Source organism: Balaenoptera borealis, assembly GCF_965194805.1.
Source record: "Balaenoptera borealis genome assembly, chromosome: 20".
In the NCBI taxonomy this organism is placed as follows: domain Eukaryota; kingdom Metazoa; phylum Chordata; class Mammalia; order Artiodactyla; family Balaenopteridae; genus Balaenoptera; species Balaenoptera borealis.
In genome coordinates this window covers 20675648-20681647 of record NC_138879.1, presented here as the reverse complement: position 1 = coordinate 20681647, position 6000 = coordinate 20675648, and the positions used below count along the sequence as shown (strand labels likewise).

At 44.5% G+C, this 6000-nt stretch overlaps 1 protein-coding gene across 4 annotated transcripts in view; it reads left to right on the top strand.

Annotated features, from left to right (window-relative positions):
• The window catches only part of STAT3 (signal transducer and activator of transcription 3), a 64658-nt gene continuing 58658 nt past the window's right edge, over window positions 1-6000 (top strand). For 3 of the 4 annotated variants that reach the window (XM_082371354.1, XM_082371352.1, XM_082371353.1), the window contains exon 1: window positions 1-240. The gene's annotated coding sequence lies outside the window, so the exon portion shown is untranslated. The remainder of the gene's footprint in view (window positions 241-6000) is intronic. The other variant, XM_082371351.1, reaches the window with a different exon arrangement.

Genomic DNA, 6000 nt, shown 5'->3' with positions numbered 1-6000 from the left:
TGGCTGGAGGGACTGTAATTCAGCGGTTTCCGGAGCAGGGGCAGCGTAGACTGGTAGGGGGAGCCTGGGGTTCCGACGTCGCCGCGGAGGGAGCGAGCCCGAACCGGATCCTTGACAAGAACCCCAGCTCGGCGCTCATCCCACATCTGCTAGGCGAGACTCCGCGGCCTGAGAGACCCCGCGGCCCGCACCCCGGCGCAAGCGCAGCCCCGGCCAGTCGGGCCTCAGCCCGAGCAGCAGGTGAAGGGGATTAAGGGTGGGGCTGCCCCCCCGACGGCCTCCAGGCCTGGGCATCCCTGGACGGGGGCGGGGGGCGGGGGGCGGGGGGCGGGCGCTGGGAGCCCTTGGGGTGTTTGGGGGAGTAGTGGATGGAAACTTCAGTGGGTCGGGGGGGATACGAGGAGAAACGGAGGGTCGCTCTGAAGGGACAACTCCCCGGGATGACAGGAGCCGGCCTCTGAAGGGACAGGGTGCGCTGGAAGGAAGTTTCGTTCTTTGGAGAAAGGGGAGACGCCGAGGAAGAGAGAGAATGGGCTGGAGGGGGAGGACTGTGGGGCGAGGGCACTCTAGGGTGGGGGGGGGCAGGAGTGAGGGACATCCCCCCAACTTCCTGCTCCCTGGGGCTCTGGGGACGTTCCGGCCACAGGAGCGACTGTCACGCCGGCGGAGATCTCCACAGAGGTTGGTGGGGCGGGTTGGCAAGCGCCTCCTCCCCGCCCCCCGGCGGGGCCCGGCGGGGCCCGGCGGGGCCCGGCGGGGCCCGGCGGGGCCCGGCGGGGCCCGGCGGCTCCCGGCGGCTCCCGGCTGGGCCACTTCCTCCGCCTTGCCCTGTTCCCGCTCCTTTAGGAGCCAGCTGTGCCCCCCCTGGAGGAGGTAGGAATAGGTGTCTTCCTCCTACAGCCTCATGGGCTGGTTGGTTGTGGGTAGGATTATTGCATAAGAATCAAGTTTCCTGTAGGGAAATTGACAGCCTTGTACTCTTTCTAAATTCCCTCCCATCTTTCTCTAGGTTAAAGTCGTGATTCCCTCCTCTCCCTTCTAAAAAAACAGAATAAAACCCCCATCAAGCCAGCTCTAGAGGGAAATAAACCTATTTCCTCCTTGACAATGTTCTTTTATAAACACCTGGTAAACTTGGCCAGAAGATAAATAAATAATTGAGCCCTTGCGTTTACGGGATTGTGGTGTTGCTTAATTGCATAGGACAGAATGAACCAATCCAGAGTGGGAGTTTTCTGTCTCAGAGCCAAGATCTTGGGTAAATGCGGAGGAGAGGGAAACGAAGACAGGCTGGCCTTGGCAAAGTCATGTGTGCAAACTTTACCTGTGTTTGGGGGTGTGGTTGCACTTAAGTTAGCAAAATTCAAACCATCACCCAAGTTGTTTTTTCCATGTTTAGTCCACATCCCTCTGTGTTATATCAGGTGGATATATGGTACTGACACACTTATTCTTATTAAAAATGTATGTAATGTGTCCCTGCTGGTTTTTATTGTGTGTGCATCTAAAGGGTATATTTATTCTGTGTGTGGGTTGTAATTTTTTGGCTGTCTGGGCTGATACAGCATTGGTTTGAATAAATCAGAACAGTGAATTATCTCAATCTTTTATATGTGGATTTAGACTGTGTTATGACTTGATTCAGCCAATTTTCTGTTTTATATTAAATATGTCTATTCCCTGAGTCAACACATTTATTTCCTTATTACATGTGCCAGACTGGGGTCCTAGTAGAATTTTTACTGTGACATTTGTACAGTGGGATGGAGGAAAGAAGTCTTCAAAACAAAACAAAAAATGTAGATGTTAGAGGCTTGATCTTAATCTCTATATCTGCTAGCGTATCCACCACAAAGAACCACTAGAAAATTCATAAATCTTTTATATGTAGTTCTTTTAGGAAGAATAGCCGTCTAGAAATATCCACAGTTATGACTTGACCCACAAAGGGTAGATAGTGCATATAACCTTAACTCTGTTTTGTAGATAAGGAAATTGAGAACAAAGGAACGAAACACTTGCCTGGGGCAGCAGAGTGTCATAGTGGTGGAATTTGTACCTTCTGTATATTTTGTTTGCTTTTGACTATCTATGCTTAAGTATTAGATCTTGATTTAGAGTGACTGTAGGCCCTGCTGGGAAAGGTGTCAGTGAAATTCTGACATATACCTAGACAATGAAATACCACCAGTAGTCTGTAAGGCTCCAAGGGAGATATTTAATAAACAGGTGAAAAATGATGTACAAATGGGGTTTCCTTAGGTTTTTGGGTTTTGTTTTGTTTTGTTTCCTATCTAACTGCTATGTCTAACTTGGGAAGTAACTTTTTAAAAAAAAATATTTTATATTGGAGCATAGTTGATTAACAGTGGTGTGTTAGTTTCAAGCGTACAGCAAAGTGATTCAGTTATACATATACATGTATCTATTGTTTTTCAAATTCTTTTCCCATTTAGGTTATTACAGAATAGTGAGCAGTGTTCCCTGTGCTATACAGTAGGCCCTTGTTGGTTATCTATTGTAAATATAGCAGTGTGTAACCGTCAATCCCAAACTCCCAATCTGTCCCTCCCCACAAGTAGCTAACTTTTTAGTGTGCATAATTTACCATCAGAATTTAGCTGTTTGCTAATGGAAAGAGATATTTATTTAGGCAAGTTTGTAGGTGAAGGACAGTCATGACCTAAATGTCATTTAAACCAAAGTGCCTTGTGGCTTGATCAGTGGTCATTTGTGTCTCCAGAAAGTTGCTTTCTCCTCCCTGCCTCTGCACATCTTGACATTCAGATGGTGAGATGGGGCAGAGGTGGTGGCCATCATTACAGATACCGAGTCTGGCACCTTTTAATCTTATGGCTTTCTCAGAGGTGATGTACAAATCAACAAATATTTACTTTTTACAACTTTGTGAAAGTTGCTATGAGGAGAGGAACAAGACGCCTTGTTTACAGAACTTGAGGTCCACTGAGGCAGCTTCATAAATGCTTTGTCCATGTAGTGCAACATGTTTTCCTCAAAGAGATGGTGAGACGTTAAGCCTGTGCTGTCCAACAAGGTAGCTATTCTATGTTAAAAAACATATAGCACAGATATAGAACATTTCCATTATCGTAGAAAGTTCTGTTGGACAGTGCTTCACTAAGCGCTACAGGTCTTCAGAAGAAGGATTGGTTATGAGGCTTGCAGTTGTCTAGAAGTCTTCTTGCTAACTGAGAGCTTTGATCTGGGGCCCAAATAATGGTTGGCATTTGACAGATATAAAGAATTTGGGGTGAGGAGGTATGGTGATATAACACAAACAAAATCCTGGTAGATTAGGAAGGTAAGTAGGGGAGAAGGAGTGCCTGCATATAAGAGGTCTTGAATGCAAGACCAAGGAGTTTAAAGATTTTTGAGGCTGAATACTGGTGTTTAATTATGGAGTGCCTACCCCATGCCTGACCTTGGTTAACTTTTACAAAGTAAGTCGGTACATATGGCCTCTGCCCTAGGGGAGTTGTCACTGAAGCTGACCTTATACACTGGGTCAGCACTCAAAAAGAGGGGTCCTGACTTACCGGATTTGTGTTGTTAAGTGCAGAAGTGCTTTTTGAGGATTTTTAATTGGCTACAAATGTCCACTCACATTTTCTGTCTTCCATATTTAAAAAAATTGATCATAACTTTTGGGTCATGTATAACAACCAGCCAAAGAGCACTTGAAGGACATCCCCAAATCCTGGAGAACTCCTGGTGTCCTGGAGCAGCCTTGGTGAGGTCCAGCAGGATGACATCCCTGGGCTACTTCATACTTCAGTCTTTGTTGGTTATGGTGAAAAAAATTAATATTGTGATTACACATTTGTTGCCAGGAACCTTGGCTTACTATGGGGCACTTTTGTTAGGAATGCTAGATGTTACTTTGGTGGTAAGTTGTTTGAAATGTCTCCAGTTTTTAAAAGGAATAGCATATGCAAGAAAATTTCTGTTATGGTCAGTTCTCCTATATCAGTATTATCACAACTCAGTTCAGATCAGCAAGCATATTATATATTGAGAGCCAATTATTGTGCTAGGCAGGACCCAAGGATAATGCACTATGGTCCCTGTTTTCACAGAACCGGAAGTGGTGTTGTTGGGCTGGGGTATGTGCTGTGTCAGTATGGACTTAGGGTTGGGAAGATGACAGCACAGTGGTTCAGAGGTCAGGCTCTGGAGTCAGACACATCTGGGATTGGATCTTGGATCTGCCACTTCCTAGTCAGAATCTGAACCTCAGTTTTCTTATCTGTAAAAGGAGAAGATAACAGTACTTATCTCCTAGGGTTGTTGAAGACTCCAGGAGATAATGCAGGTAAAATACTTAGCATAACGCCTGGTACACATTACCAGGAGATTAACTCTTTTTAGGGGTGAGAGAAAGGCTTTATCATAGAGGGGTATTCAGATGGGAACACCTGGAAAGGGTTTTGTAGGATCGGTAGGAATTCTCCCAACAAAGCTGAGTGGTGAGTAGTGGCATTCAAGGCTGAGGGAACATGAGTGTGCAGAGGCTTAAAACAGCATAGTGTGTTCAGGGAGCTATAGGTAGAAGTTCTTAATTTAGGAGAACTGAGGGGAAAGGAAGCTACGGCTCTCAGCCCTTCTCTTCTGTTAATGATTGGGTTCAAATGTCATTAAGTTGTTTTGTCCTGTTTATGAATGTAATGCATGCTATTGTAAATAAATTTATATTTGTAGAAATATAAACTATATTTTATATATATGTCTTATTAATTTGGTGTATGTTTCTCCAGCTTTTTTGCAGTTTTTTCTACTTACCAATTTATCTTGGACAATTTTATTGCAAATTCCTTTTTAACAGCCTAATAAAAGAATAATAAGGAAGGCAGATCTGCCCATCAAATAAAATAAGGTTTAGATTGGCTGGCTTTCCTTTCTGCTACCCCCCCATCCACATGAATAACTGACTTTCCTAATCACTGAACTTTTCCCTGACTTTTTAGCTACATCAAACAAGGAACTTATGTTTTGAGCTTTCCTAAGGTAACTGTTACTGTAGTGTCGAAATGCTTGGCCGGTGAGTTTGAGGGTTTCATGGTCCACAGTTGCAATAAGAGTTAAAAGAATGGCGATGAGATCAGACTTCCTGGGCTTTAATCCCAGATCCAGCACCTCTTAGATCTTGGGTCAGTCGCTTTAACTTCTCCAGGTTTCAGTTTCTCTGTCCATAATATGCAAATGCCAGGTCCAATTGTAAGGGATTTGTGAGGATTGAGCAAGATTTGAAGCAACGTATATGAAGTACTTTTGCACAGTGCTTGGGAGATAGCTAAAATTGGAGTGCTTAATAATTACTATTATTAAAAACTGCAGTATCTGTCTAACTATAGAGTCAGGCCAGTTATGATGCACAGTAGCCTTTAATGACCCAGAGGAAAGAAGGAGTAATCAGGAGATTCTAACCTAATAGGAAAAAAACTAAATGAATAGGGATGAGGGGGATTTACACTGTGGTGGAGGAAATGAAGTCTATCACGTAAAAGGAATAGACAAAGCAAACCGTAAATTCCTGTTTACACAGATGCCCTTGTCATACATATGTCTCTTTGCATCTTCTGACTGTGGCCCATTTATTTGAAGTAATATTCAACACATTAAATTTTTATGACCACTTAGGATTTGAACAGTCCCTTGGAGTTCTTCTTGATACAAAAAGCGCAGATAATATGAAAGGTTTGAGGGGTATGGGAGTCAGGCAAGGACGGTGGGACAGCATGAAGCCTGGGGGAGTGAGGCAGCATCCTAAGTAGAGTGAATGATCCGTACGAGGCTGGGAAGTGATTTGTCCCTTCACATCTGTGTGTGTGTGTGTGTGTGTGTGTGTGCGCGTGTGTTTTCATTGGAGGAGCCGAGCTTTGCTTTCCTGTCTTGTAACTTTCCTTTGCAAACAAATACTCAAAACAGCCTTGTGGTTTAAGAAGAGCCACTCAGCACCTCCATGAAACGGGTTCTCTCGCA